This window comes from Anomalospiza imberbis, chromosome 1, assembly GCF_031753505.1.
Source record: "Anomalospiza imberbis isolate Cuckoo-Finch-1a 21T00152 chromosome 1, ASM3175350v1, whole genome shotgun sequence".
NCBI classification, from domain to species: Eukaryota; Metazoa; Chordata; class Aves; order Passeriformes; family Viduidae; genus Anomalospiza; species Anomalospiza imberbis.
In genome coordinates this window covers 48,376,346-48,390,968 of record NC_089681.1, presented here as the reverse complement: position 1 = coordinate 48,390,968, position 14,623 = coordinate 48,376,346, and the positions used below count along the sequence as shown (strand labels likewise).

General features: G+C 41.3%; 1 protein-coding gene across 1 annotated transcript in view; it reads left to right on the top strand.

The window, feature by feature from the left end:
* Positions 1-574: 574 nt before the first annotated feature.
* Positions 575-14,623, top strand: part of YES1 (YES proto-oncogene 1, Src family tyrosine kinase) — a 49,840-nt gene continuing 35,791 nt past the window's right edge. The window contains exon 1 of the mRNA XM_068191048.1: positions 575-983. The gene's annotated coding sequence lies outside the window, so the exon portion shown is untranslated. The remainder of the gene's footprint in view (positions 984-14,623) is intronic.

Here is a 14,623-nt window from a genome sequence, read left to right as displayed (position 1 = left end):
CCATGAAGCCCACCTTGACACAAATCCAATTTTTTATTTCTAAAAATACGAAACACTGACTTATGGAACCGCGATGAGTGGGAAACGTAAAATTCCCCGGAGTTACTGATGCGTAATTTACAGGCTCGTTCTTTGCTCGGTGTTCGGCGACAGGTCTGTCCCGCGGTGCCGCCCTGGGCATTCCCGAGCTGCCGGCGCTGCTCCCCGCGGCCGCTGCAGCACCCGCACTGCCGGAGGGCCATCTTGCTTCTGTTTGACCCACAGGAAACCAAATGTACCGAGCCTAAGCCGTGGCCCACCTGAAGAAGCCTAGGCGAAGTTTTAAAGTTATTTTTGTTCGCTTTTCCCGCACCACGCCGAAGGGCTCCGCTGCCGGAATCTTTCGCGTTCAAGAGAGCCTCACCGAGCTCACCGGCCCGGCCCGGCGGGAGGATCTACCCCGACCGGGGTCCCCGCCACCCAAGGCCGGGAGTAGGCGGCCGCCCTCGGGCGAGCGGCGGGGCAGGGCAAGCCCCGGCTCCCTCCCCGCCGCCCCCACGCCGCCCCGCATGTCTCCACCATGTTGTCTCGGTGCGCGGCGGCGCGGAGGAGGGACCGGCGCCGCCAGCCCGCCTCCGCGGGGGCCGCCCGGCTCCTCCCCGCGGCCTCCGGTTCGGGCGCGAAGGCGCTGCCCCGCCGGGAGGCGCGGCGATCCCGACCCGGAGCGCATGGAGGGAAACGCGGTGCGGAGGTGGGGCCGCGGTGCCCACCGGAGATCCCGGCCATAGGGGCGGGGAGTCTCCTCCTCCTCCTCCCCCTCCCGCAGCGAGGCTCCAGCTCCCCGCACGCACCGGAGCGTTCGGCTCCCTCCTCCTCGTCCCTCCTCCCTTCCCCTCCTCCCCGCTTCCCTCCCCGGGTCGCCGCGGCTCCGGGAGGAGCGGGGGGGCCCCCGCTTCCTTCCCTCCCCCCCTCCTTCTCCCACCCGCCACGCCGAGGAGAGGCAGGTGAGGCCCCGGCCGCGTCCCCGCTCCGCCGCCCCACGGGAGCGGCGGCCGCGATGGCGGCGGTGATGGAGGCGCTAGGCCCCGGCCGCCCGCCCCCGGCCTCGCCCCGCCACCGCGCCCCGGGGGCGGGGGACGTCCCGCACCCCCGGCCCCTTCTCCTCTGCAGAAACTTTCTCGGCAACTTTCTCCCGGGCCCGAGCCCCTGCCTGCGGGGCCGAGGGGTCGGGGGGGCGGGAGCCGGGCTGGGCTGGGCGGGCTGCGTGGGGCGGGCTGCGGGGAGTAACTTAGTGGGGGAGGGCCCCGTGACCCCTGCTTGGCCCGGGTCCCCTCCCGGCCCCTGCCTCGGGCGCTGCGGGCCGGCTGCTCGTCCCCCGGCGGAGGCGGCGTTCACCGCCCGGGCTGGTGCTCGGCGTGAGCCGCTCCCGGCTTCGCTCCCGGCGCGGGGCCGGAGGATGTAAAAGGGCAAAACTCAGGAGTCGCCTGTAGCTTGGCCTGCGTGGTTTTATATTCTCTTAATTTTTCTTCCCCCCGCCCCACTGTTCTGGTTTATATCCTATTATCGAGCCCGGAACATGACCGCTGTATATTTCTGAGTCATTAATTTAAATGTTCAATCATCACACTTCATCAAGGCTTCTTGTCTTCCTTACAGTTTAAGAAAAAAATGTGTTGGACACACACAGGCCCCTGTTCCTGCAGAGTCTGCACATAACTTTCTGCTCTCTGTGGACCCGCAGGCTTTATGTGCTTAAAGTTGTCTGCTCAGACCAAGGGCTAGTGTGACTTCTCCAATTTTCACTATTACAAATCTGTGAAGTTTATGATATGGTTATTTATTATATTAATATATGGGCTTCTGCGTGTCTTGTATGCATGTGGGTATGGTCCACTTGGCACTGGGAAACTAGGGCAGAAATATTTCTGAAGCTCGTATTGTAAAGGTGTATTCAGATGTACCTGCTGGATTTAACCCTAGGCAGAGGCTGGTCATTAATTAAAAATTAGGTGTTTGGATTTACCTAAAGTGGAGAATGTTCCAAAACCAGTTTTGAAGCTTGGAGTGTGTTGACAAAGAAAGTGTATTGGTTTTCACTTGTTACAATTCATAGATAGCTGAATTATATTTCAGGCAAATTTTGCAAATGAAATTGATCTTAAGTCGGGAGGCAGATACAAAAGTTTACTTCAGGGTCTTTTTCCTTTTTGGAAAGTAAGCATTGAAGAGGGATAGAACTGCCTTGTCAGTTACCTTTGCAGTACTTCTGTTTGTAGGTATAGCCCAGCCTTAACCATGTTTTTGTTGGCTTCACAGGAGTAAGAATGTTTCTTCTCCAAACAACAAAACCTCACACTTCCACTTCCCAGTAAGCATAAGCGCAGAGTGGAGACTCTGTGTGTGTTCTGCACAGCCAGGGTGTTGTGGTTAATTTTGGGACAAGGTAGCATCTGTGATGGCAACAGGGACAGCAGCATGGGCACTGTGCTCCTGCTGAATTTCGAAGAAAAACTTCCTGTGGTGCCAGGTGTGGCAGTAGTTAGTAGCAGCAATTGCCAGTAATTAATTATTCCACGTGCTTTGTTAGCTTTATTTCTTTAACAGGTGCAGCTCAAATAGAGCTATAATCTCTGTGTGCCTTCAGTCCCTCTAATAACTCTTTTGGCTGTTAGAAGATTTCAAATAAATTTGGCAGCAGAGGTCTCCCAGGTGGGCTGTTTCTACAAAATTTCTGGAAGTGAGGAAGCCAGGTAGAACGGTGCTTTTAACCTGCACACCAGAGAATTCATGGTAACGCTTACCTCAAGCTGGAAATTGCTGCAGGAAATGGGGCCTCCCTGGTTTTGCTGCTTGCAGAGCTACTGGTCCAGTTTTCAATAGTTATTTAATAACTGAACCCCAGTACCATTCTATCTGGAATGAGACTGGTGAGCCCAAGGTAGCTTTAATCTGTATTTTGTATTATAGTGAGAGATTTTCAAGGAAATACTTGTTACTCAACAACTGTTCTTTGGGTACAAGACAAATGAGTGGAACTGAAAGTGTACTTAAATTGCTGCATTATTTTGAAATAGCTGGAAAAATACGTAATACGTTTTTGGTGTGCTGCATACTGTGTAAGGCAATTATTGAAAAACTTCACATTATAGGGGTTTTTATCAATATTCATGCAACAGAGCAGAGAACTAGTCTTCTGCACCAAAGAAATGCTCTTTATTTTGAGCTTTGTGCACTTCTGCAGCCCCTGAAGAGCGAAATCATCGCTTTGTTCAGTCTGATAAATCATGGCCGTCATGTGACAGTGATGCAAAAGTCTGCAGTGTGGCACACGTCAGATTATGTGGTCAAAGTTTACTTTTTGAACAACCTGGCTGCGTGGTTTTACTTTTCCATATGCGCTAATTGTGGACAAAAGCTGTACATTTTCAATAGATAATTCCTTATGTTCAAAAAATTAGTTACAAGAAAAATGTTCTTTCATTCATATTCCCAACTTGTATCCAACTGTTTTGCCATATAGTTTGAGCACAATTTGAGTGAGGTACCTTGATGTTAATTCAAAAATTGGTGTCAGTGCTAACACAAAAATGACTTTAAGAACGCGTCCTTATTCTGCTGTGTTGCATCAAGCAGATGTTTTCAGGTAGGACACGTTCTGTGCATACATACACAGCCTGTGGTTTCTGTGAAGTCCTCCTGAAAGGTTTCAGGCTTCTAGTACTGAAAGTCCTGTGCCTGTTGATGAAACAGATTGATCCATGAGGAAGAACTGCAGTTTCTCTAACTACAGTAGCAGAATGGGTTAGTTTTTGTCTTGGAGGAGCCACCTCCAAATACAAGTAACTCAGTCTCAGGATTTATTTCATTTCTGTTCCAGATTGTATCACCAATTGCCAGGTTTTGAAGGTAAACCTGGACAACTTCCCATGTGTATGCTTAGTTTAGTAGGGAAAATGTAATATTGAAAAGATGCAGTCAACTAATTGTAGGACAAGTTTAATTTTAGATTATAAGAGATTGTTCTTACTGCCTTTTGCACTTATGGGGATTTATACTTGATGGTGCCAGTGCATCAAAACAGAAACTGACACCAAAGTAAGTGATTGAAATGAGGGGGCTGTACCCTTAGGTAAAGTTAACACGCATGGCTGATTGCAGGATCAGCGATCAAGATGATAGTAACTTTAATGCCAGAAATTGAGTAAGTAAACACTATTACTTATGCATGAGTTTTGTTCCTTTTAAACACATATTCTTTGAAAATGTAAAGGGTAGCTGGAAAAAGGATAGGAAATGTTCTCTGTTGTCATTTTGCATAGGCACTGCGTAGAGCACTGGGTTTCACGCTGTGTCCAGTAAGTCAGTGGACCAAAGCCACACACAGCTGAAATCAGGCCCTCGAGCTGGACTTCTAGCTAGCCCTGGCTGGTATCCGAGCCTCACAGCTCAGTGGGCTACTGCTCTAGATATCATCGCTAACAGCATTTAAGGCTCTGACTGTTGTGGCCTGTGAACAATTTTTCTTTTCTGCAATATTAGGTAATGTTATAGAGCATGGTTGGAGAATGCTGAGGAAGTAAAACCTTGGACTGGAATAATTAGTATTTTAGCTTCTTGAATACTGTTAGTTGTTGAGTAGGGAATTGGATAACTTTTTTTGCTAACCTGGCTGTATTTTATCTAGGTATTTTTGGAAGGTAAATGCTTTTATAGTAGTGTTACATGAGACTTCAGTAAATATCAATATTGACTGCACCTATATATTAAATGTTTATGTAAATTTTGAATTCTGGTGGTGATCCTGAACATCAAATAATTTGTCTTTCGACTTGTCACTTCAGGGAGATAAAAAACTTCTCTGGCTTAATGTGTTTCTATGGTTTTCTTCACACCAGAAGTCTAGAGAAGTCTGGGAAAGATAAATGATTCTTCAGAAGTGATGAACCCTTTTAGCTGAAATTTTAGGATTATCTAGAGGCTTACAAGAATGAACAACTTTGTTTAGTTCCATTGACATTGAAGTTAACACACCCACATAAGTAAATCTTTGTAGATCGGGGCCTTTAAATTTGTTTTGGAGAAACTTTCAGGAGACTTTTGTGGCATTAATCACACATTTAAACTCAGTCTTCGTATTGGAGGAGTTTGATTTAGTAGGGTTAAGTTCCTTTGCACATGCTCAGAGCACTCTGTAGTGTTGCAAAACCGAGGCAATAGTAGTGTTTTATTCATGATGTGAATTATGGAGTATAAATGCAGTCAGGCCTTGGGTATGCTTCCCAGGACTGACAGCCCCTGTAGAAAAGAAGGGTCGGAGTGGAGGATGGTGTTCATGTTCCAAATGTTTGCCCATAGTTCAGGCAAGCATTTTGATGGTGCATGCAAACTTCAGAAATAAAATAAAGTATCTGGGCTAAAGGTTTTGAGATTTTTCAACCCTATCTAATGGCCTCACAATTGTAAGAAAAGGCAGTGCTTGTTCGAGGTATTAAAGAGTAATTAGAGGGTGCTATGGATCTCTTGTGTATTGCAATTGTATAGCATTATAACTGTTTTGGCAGTCAGCCAGGAAAGGGAGACTTAAAACAAATTAATAGTGAACAATCCAGTTTTAATAAGTTATTTTAAGTATGGTTAGATGACAACATTAATATTTATGCTTGAAGGGCAACAAAGAAAAAACAGGTCTCAGTTGTTAAGTGTATCTTCTTGCTTTTCAAGAATATTTTATTGGAAACTAAAATCATGACTGACACTTGTAACCACAGAAGAGTAGAGAAAAAACCCTCTAAAGTCCTTCTCTTTCTTTACATACTTTTCATGTCTCTGGTTGATTTTTACCAGCTCAGCCTGTTCAACATAAATACTTTATTTTGCCAGTAATAGTACCCCAAAGTCCAGAAGCTAAAAGACTGCACCAAGGACAGCATGGCCACAGACTTTCCTAATTCTTAGGCTCCCTTCCTGAGCATCCAGTATTGCCCAGCATTTCAGATCGTGGGGGCCCATGGTGAACCTCTGGTCTGACTCAGAGGTGTTTGGGCTTGATGGGCTTCTGGTCTCATTCATAAAAGCCGGCCTTTCAATAGGCTTAACTTAACATGTGCTTCACAGATGAACAATGCTTTTAAGGTTTTTAAAGTATGCTTCACTGAAAAATGAATATAGGATTAACGTCTAGAAAATATTCTTGTTTGTAAAGTGCACATTTATCTGAAAACAGCATTTGTTTGCCAAACTTAGTAAAGAAAGCAGCATCAAAACTGAGATTGGGGGATGAAATTTAAAAATAAATACAAAATTTCTGTATTTTCATTGTAAAGTGTTAAAACCAAATCACCATGATTAGTCATACATCTTTTTAGTTCTATCATATGTCCTTTCTTTGCCTTGATTTTGATCTGTTTTTCTGGAGGTCTGCAGTTTGAGATTAAAACCTTATATTACTGATTCACAAACTGAGGTCTTCAGAAAAATATTAACAGAAGAAAATGTGTAGTGCTTCAGTTAGAAGTTGATCAGACTTAGTCTGTGAGAAACACAGAGCTAAATGTAACATTTCTGTCTAAAATTTGTATGAAACAGGGGTCTCCAAACATCTTTAAAAATTACAGATCTGCACCAAACCTAGTAGCAAAGTTCACATTTTAAAAATCTGTAGAGATGTGGCATTTATATTCATGTGAAGATCAAGCAAGGGTCAGGTGAAATGGGAGGAAAGCTTATGGTGATAAAAGCAAGTGGTTTGTGTCCTTCTTCCGGTACCTTGAGCTGAAAACAGAATATGCCAGCGAAACATTTTCCGAGTGCTGGTGTTTTGTTGATACCTGGTATTTAATGTTTGTGACCAGCTCCGATTGTGGTAGTCAGTTGAAATACTGCACATTTCCATAGAGGTGTGAACTTGGAGCGATGCTCTGATGAAGCTGTGAGCGTACTTAGTAATGCATCTTAGGAGCTTGTAGGTAATCTCTCCTAACAGAAAGTCCTGCAATACTTCAGTGACAGGTAAGCAGGAAAATACAGATATTTGTCTTCTTTTTTCCTAATGCAAATTTATGCAAGGCTTGAATAAGTTTTGCCATTCTCTGCTCTGTGTGATGACTGGCCCAGGTGATTTGTGTATCATTCTTAAAAGAAGCCTGTCTCTTACTGAATGCAGATGGAAAACTTGTAGTTTTCTTTTGTTTGGGGTTTTTGATCCTAAATCTGAACAAAGATTCTCTTTGATGCACATGTTCTTTAGCTGAAGCCTACTAAAGAGCAGTTGTTATAAATCAGACCGGAAATCTATCTGGGCAAATATCATGATAAATTCTGAATGTCTCAAGTAAAAATTATTGAAAGTTTAGTTAGAGGCTAATTTTCAGAATGAGTTCTTTAAGCAACTGATGGTACTTCTCATTCTGCCTGTCCTAAATAAAAAGTATTCAGGTTTTTTCCATCAGCAATGCCTTAAAATGTAAGTGTGCTCTCTGGCTTCTGAGATGTGATATGTGGGATTTTTGCCAGAGTATTTTCTTTGGTTTTGTTTTTTTGGGATTCCCCCTGCCATACATTTGAGAATATAAGTTGCATTAGAAAATGACAAAGCCCTTAAAGCAAAGAGAGGATCAGTTTGTTTAGCTGATACTGGTGTTTAATATTTGTTTAATGGATGACTAATGGTTATAATAGCATTGGCCACATCAGCTCATCCATACCTAACTGAAAAACATTCACTGAGGAGAGAAAAAGAGTATATTAGTCTTGCTGTAGACAGCCATGCTGAATTCTATTTTCATAGTAAAGTTAAATACTCTGTTCAGGAGCATTTAGAGCATAGAGCAAAATACTATTCCTTTTGAAAACAAATGTCCATGAAGAAAAGAGAAGGGAAAACAAGGATAATTCCTGAGATGTTACTACTAGTCAGTTGGGGAAATTTTCTTGAGTAATATTTGTTTTCTCAAGCCTGAGAAGTAGGCATTGTATTAACATTCTGTAGTTGGTGGGAAAAAAAAGGGTTATGTGTATTTGTTTTGTGGGTTTTAAGGGGTGTTTTTTGGCATTTGTTGTTGTTTTTCTGTGGTTCTGAGTGAGACAGCAAAATGCAAGTACAAAATTTTCAGCTTCAGATCACACAAAAATTAAATGCTAACTGTATATGGCTAGGAAGTGATAGTAATATGGGTACTTTTTTATTTTTTACTTTCAAATACAATTCTGTACTGTATGTTAAGCACAGTTACACACTTGAAATGCAATTCATAAATCATAATGACTGAGGCTATTTAAAGTGATAAGCTTTCAAAATATCTTGCTGAATAATTGCATATTATGTAATTTGCTAAAGATATAAATCTTTTTCATTTTAGGGATTATTTCTTATCTTGTACACTGTAGAAACCATAGAACTGATTGATTCAGGCTATCATGATGTACATAAAATGAGACAAGTGTTAGTTTATAGATGAAAAATTATTTCCCTGGAAACGTTTGACTTGTTCATGCATAGTAGGTGTATTTAAATATTCTGGAATTCATTTGCATTGGTTATGAAATCTAGGGCTCTTTGATTACCTCCCCTTCCCTTTTGCTTAGGTCTGAAATATCATCAGAATACTATTTAAATCTGGTGCATACATGGTGAAGTCATAGCCAAGTTAATACATGACTTACATTAACAAGCATGACACCTTTATTTTATATGGTTACTTTAAATTAGTATTTTACCTCAGATTTACACTTGGGCTTCTTCGTTCTTTTCCCAGAGAAAGAGGTTGAGCCTTACTAGTCGGTAAAATATATTGACTCTACATATTAGGTTTACACTAATTCTGTTAGCTTTTTGCCAGGGGCATAGATTTTCTGTGTGTATGTTTAATGTAATAGTAAAGTGTCTTAATTCTCTTAAGCTATATACATAATTTTTTAAGCAATGATGGTGCAATTTCTATGCAAGACATTTTTATTTCTTCCTAGTGTGTGTTCAGTGGCATTTGAATGGAAATTCTGATTGAAATTCATATAAATAACCAGTGTTACATTTTAAAGTAGAGTTAATATGTTGCTTCCTAGATAAGGATATAGAGGGCAATAATTCTAGTGCAAACCACATTTTACTTTAAATCTGGTAGATATATTTACAAAAGAGAATATTAACTTTATTTTGTGAATAATTTTTGGTCACTACAACCTCTAAGGCATTAGAATGGATAGATCCCATATTTCCAAGGTTTTGTTTTCTTTGAAAATAGGAACAAAAAAATCTCTCCCCTGTCATTTAACCTTGTCTTCCCTAAATGTGTCTAAGATTCAAGTGAACCAGTATGTAGATGACATTGAGGGGTGGAATATTCTTTACACTTGCAACAGCTTATGTTACTTTAGATATTTGTATATTCAAATTCTGATTTCAGGTGGTTATGAATTAGCTCTGCCAATTTGGTTATTTAAATTTGTTTGAAATTTTGATGGCTAACAACATAGGTTGAATATGTTTTAAAATTCAGTATAGATTTTCCTAAAAGTAAATCTCTGTCTTTCTAGGAATTTCAGTTAAAAAAAAATTCTTTCTCTACTTTAAATATTAAAAATATGCCATCAGAAGGGTAGTTTACTATTATAACTATATATGATATGTGATCAGTCTGTATATGACTTAATTGGGCTTCATAGGTCTGTTGTACTCTATTTTTGCTGTTACACAAATAGTTAGAAGTAAACATTGTTTACTGCATTATGTGCAGTACAGTGTAGCCTGGTAACCAGGTAATTTATGTGATGGAATCAAATCATATTTAGGCCAACAGAGTAACCTGCAAAGACTTCTGAGCCTGTTGATTTATCACAGCGTAAGAAGTTCTTGAGGAAACCCTGATTGCTCTGATGGAAAATTGAAAAGTTTGCTGGTCTTACTGTTGCAGGATTTCTACAGCTTGGAAACCATGCCATGAAACGGTTGCTTCTCTTAAAATATTTCCTAGATTTGATGGATTTTTACTTTTCCCTCGAGTTCCCCTGAAACTGAAAGCCAAGGCAGATGCAGATAGTAGAGTTTTACAGTCAGAATGTCTGAATGGGATCATTCTCTTTAAAAACATTGCCATGTTAAATAACTTCTCATATGCTTTAAACTGAAATGGAAATTAGATTTTTTTGATTTTTAAAAGGTTAGTTTTAGGATAGTTTGTTTGTTTGGGGCATTTTTTGGCTAATTAGGACTAGAAAATCTGAACTTGTTTTTACTCACAGATATTTTAGCGTAGCTATTCTAGGATATGATCCTTTTTCACACTGAAGTCAAGTGCAAAATTCCCCTTGACTTCAGGGAGAGCTGGATTAGCTGTACACAAAAGGACTAAATCGTCCTCTGGGATAAACGGAGGCAACTCTATTGAAGTAGGCTTCATTAGAGTATAAAATGAAGACAAAAAAAGTGTTGCCTGCCTTAACAGGCAGTGAAATTGGATCTGTTAGCTCAAACAGCTAGGTTAATTTAGCAGTTGAATAAAAGATTTTTGCCCTTTTTCAATTAGATTGTGGTTATATTAGTTCACTGCACTGAGCAGTGAATAACAATGTCACTTAACCTTGACTACAAATAACTAGAATCTCTATGAACCTTTTTTTGTGGCATAAGAATTATCATGAGAAAAACACTTGGTAAACGTTAAGCAAACTTTTGAGGAGTTTATCCTTAAGTAGATGAAAGGAATCTGTTTGATTTGCTGTTTAAATCTAGGCTTTATATGACAACTTGTGTGAGGTTTGGGGAGCCTTGTTTGTATTTTCAGCCTCAGGCTGGCATCTTGAGTGTCTTTATGTAGTCTTGCTGAGGTGAGAAGTGGGTAATTCATTTACACGAAAATTGAACTGGATGTTATCTCATGTGTTTGCTGGTGGTGTCTGGAGTAATCCCACTGAGTTCCACGTAGACAGTAGTGCCTTTGGCTTCTTCCACTAATGCTTTACACGATGGTGTCTGTTTTGTGTACACAAATGATGAAGAAATAATATTTGACAAATGAACTCAAATGTAGTGATTACCTATGTAATACTCTGCTATACTTCTTGTATACATATACTTCTTGTATACATATACTTCATGTAACATTTGCACTCTTGTGTATCAGGTTTTTCTTTTGGTGCTTCTGGTATCTGTTGGAATCATTAATTAATTCGATTGTGTGATTATTATAACCTAAGCACTTTCTGTACGGGTTTCTTGTACTTCCTCTTTGAAATTTCACAAGGGGAAGGGGGATGGGAGTATTGTAATCTCCTTAGAATAATTTGAGAATGGGCCCTTAAATGCGGGCCCGAATTTCTTTATTAACATTTCAGGGGTGAAATAAAATCAGCTCCCTAGGAAGCTTCACAGAGCTCTTAGCTGTTTAGCATACACAGCTCTGGAAAAAAAGCCCTCCCCAAATAATTGTTGCTGCAATATTTAGATGGTGTTAAGGGGTTAAGTAGTAAACTAAAATTCTCTGAAACACTTGAAATGCTAAATTTACAAAACAAGACATGAGAACTGTTTTAAGATTAGTCATAGTTAGGAAGCTTATTGAAGCACCGGCATCTTCCTGGATACATCCTGTACTTTTGTGTCTTCAGCCTGCTTCATCTATTCACGGTCCTGACTGCTTTTTGGTTTTTAGAAACTCTTGTTGCAACTTCTTTGTGACTAAGATGCATTGTCAATCAGTCTGGTCTTCCCCATGCCAGCCAACTTCCCCCTTAATGCAGCAATTCACTTGGATGAATAGTGCTCATACTTTAAGGAGACAATTGTCTACCAGAGAGAGAGAGTGCCAAGTTGATTTAACTTTGTACGGGTGTGAAAGAATTTTTAAATGGGTTCTGTCAACTAGCATTGGCCTAGAGCATCAGCTGCTTGAAAATTGTGGTAATTGTTATAATTTGATTATATGATCTGAACAAATCAAAATTTGTTATAAAATATTTTAGTCAATCACAGGGCTGCAGAGAGCATTAGTACCCCAGAAGTGGTTGTCAGACAATCGCCCGTGGTCTGTCCAGAACTGTAGCAGACGTGTCCTGGCTGGGTGTACAACACGGCTTTTAAAATGGACTCCTTTTTTGGCAGTGCATCATTAAATTGGTGAAAGAATACAGGATTTATGTTGTAATCTGCTCTTCCAGTTCCATTTAATGCCACAGTGTGTGTTTGACACACTTAGTTGGGTGTATAATACCGTGTAAAACCACAACTGTAGCCTGTCATTACTGTAGTGCCTACAGAGCTGAGCTACCATTTAGCCAAGCCAGCTACTTGGATTATCCATTACCTGGAATTGTTTAAAAGTGGACAGAATTTATGAAAATTGCATCGCTTCTTTGCTGACTAAAGTTTTTTGATGCAGTTTTAGTTTTAGTGGGGGTTGAAAGGATGCTTACCTTTTAGGTACACCATCACTTGAGTGCAGAGGGTTTCGTGCTGTGCTTTCTTTCATTCTTGATAGTGTAAGGATAGACCTTTCCTAAGCATAATTTGGGCCCTGATATTTCTTCACTGCACTTCTGAAGGGAAGAGAGGGTGAAAAAATTAAGAAAAAAACATGTGGAGAAGATGCTCTCTGAAATTCCTCATGTTTCTTTTTCAGGGAGGCCAGGAAATCTGAAAAAAATAGTTATTTCTGTCAAGAGCCTTACAAAATATGGTTATTATCCTAAATGTGTAGAAAGGATGCTGTTAACAAAATACTCAGTTTAAAGGAGAGAGAATTTCTTATGGGCACGGTAGTAAGTAGTGAGTATATTTGGGGGCAGGGAGGAGGGTGTTTTCCATGTCTCTGAGGTCATTAGGCCATTACAGCTGCAACAACATTGCTACTAGCTTACATACATTTGTGGAGAAAAAAAGACGCATTGTTGTTTCAGTGCCTGGCTGGAATAAGCAGTTTGTTAAGCAGTGCTGTGAGATTGTTGTTTTAGGGACATCTCCATTAGTAGATGTGCAACTATTAGTAAGTGTATTGTAGACATCAAAAGAAAAAAACTAAAACAAAAGCCTAGATTGGAGAAGATGAAGAACAGGAACCAGAATATGTTTTAAATATGAAAGACAAGATGTTGATTTGAATTTGTCAGCATAGCATGGAGAAGAAATCATGTTAAACCACCCTGTGTGATGAGATTGGCTGGGTAGATGAGAGAAGAGCAGTGAACATTGTTTATCTTGACTTAAGTGAGGCTTTCGGTGTGGTCTCCTGTAGCATCCTTATAAACAAACTGATAAAGTGCATGCTGGGTGAGTGAACAGTGAAAGCAACTGGAAACTGTCTGACCTGATGGGCTCAGAGGGTTGGCATCAGTTGCACAACTTCACAAGTGGCTCAAAATCTGGTGGCCAGTCACTAGGGGTGTACCCTGAGGGTCAGTACCAGAGACAATCCTGTTTAACACCTTTGTTACTGACCTGGGGGTCCCACAGAGGTGCACCCTCAGCAAGCTTGCAGGAGGAACTGATAGACCAAAGAGGGCTGTGCTGATATCCAGAGGGACATCGACAGAGGAATTGTCTGATGGGAACCTCCAGAAGTTCAGTAAAGTGAAATTCAGTGATCGTGGGGAGGTTCCAATATGTGGTAGAGTCCAATCAGCTGAAAAGAAAGTGCAGAAAAGGACCTGGTAGTTTTGGTTGGAAAGATGTATATGAGCCATCCATATGCAGTTGCAACAAAGAAGACCAGAAGTGTTCTGGACACGTTAGGAAAAGTTACCAGCAGATCAGGGTGGTGATCCTTTCCCCCTGCTCATCACTGGTAAGGCCATGCTTCAAGTGCTGTGTGCTTCTGGGCTCCCCTGTACAAGAGAGACATGGACATACTGGAGAGAGTCCAACAAAGGGCCATTAAGGTGAGTAAGGGTCTGGAGAATTTCTCTTACGAGGAGAAGCTGAGAAAGCTAGGATTGCTCAGCCTGGAGAAAATAATGCTTGGGGGCACTCTATGTGTGTAAATAACCTGATGGGGTGGGATAAAGAGGATAGAGTCAAGCTGCTTTCAGTAGTTTCCACTGATAGTGCATGAAGTAATGGGCACAAATTGTAATACAGGAAATTCCTTTTAAACATCAGAAAAAAAGAGAGGTTTTTTATGTTAAGGGTGATAGATCGCTGGGACAGGTGGTCCAAAAATGTTTTGGATTCTCCATCCTTGGCAATAACTCAAAACCAGCTGGACACAGCCCTGAGCAACTTGCTGTCATTGACATGCTTAGAGCAGGGGGGGTTGGGGTAGGCATCCTCCAGATGTCCCTTCCAGTTTCAGCTGTTCTGTGATTTTCATTTAATGATTTAAGAGGGCCAAACTAATAAGTGTGGCAGTTGAAATGAAATTAAATACAGGTGTTGAAAGGCAGAGTATTTTTGTTTGTATTCACAGACAAGTTTGTTTGTTTATTCCTCCCAGCTTTCTTATGACAGCTTGGGAAGAGGGGAGAGAACTCTTTGCAACTGCATTGTTCTCTGGGGTGTCTTAGCTTTCTGCTATTAATATCAAGGCTGTGTATGGCTTTATTGTCAGCTGTGTCGTCTCACTCCCGCAGCAGCAGCAGCAGTGAGGCTACTGTTAACTTTCCTGCTGCCCAGAAGACTGAGCAGCACCAGAGGCTTTAAGACAAGGAAAAGTTTCCA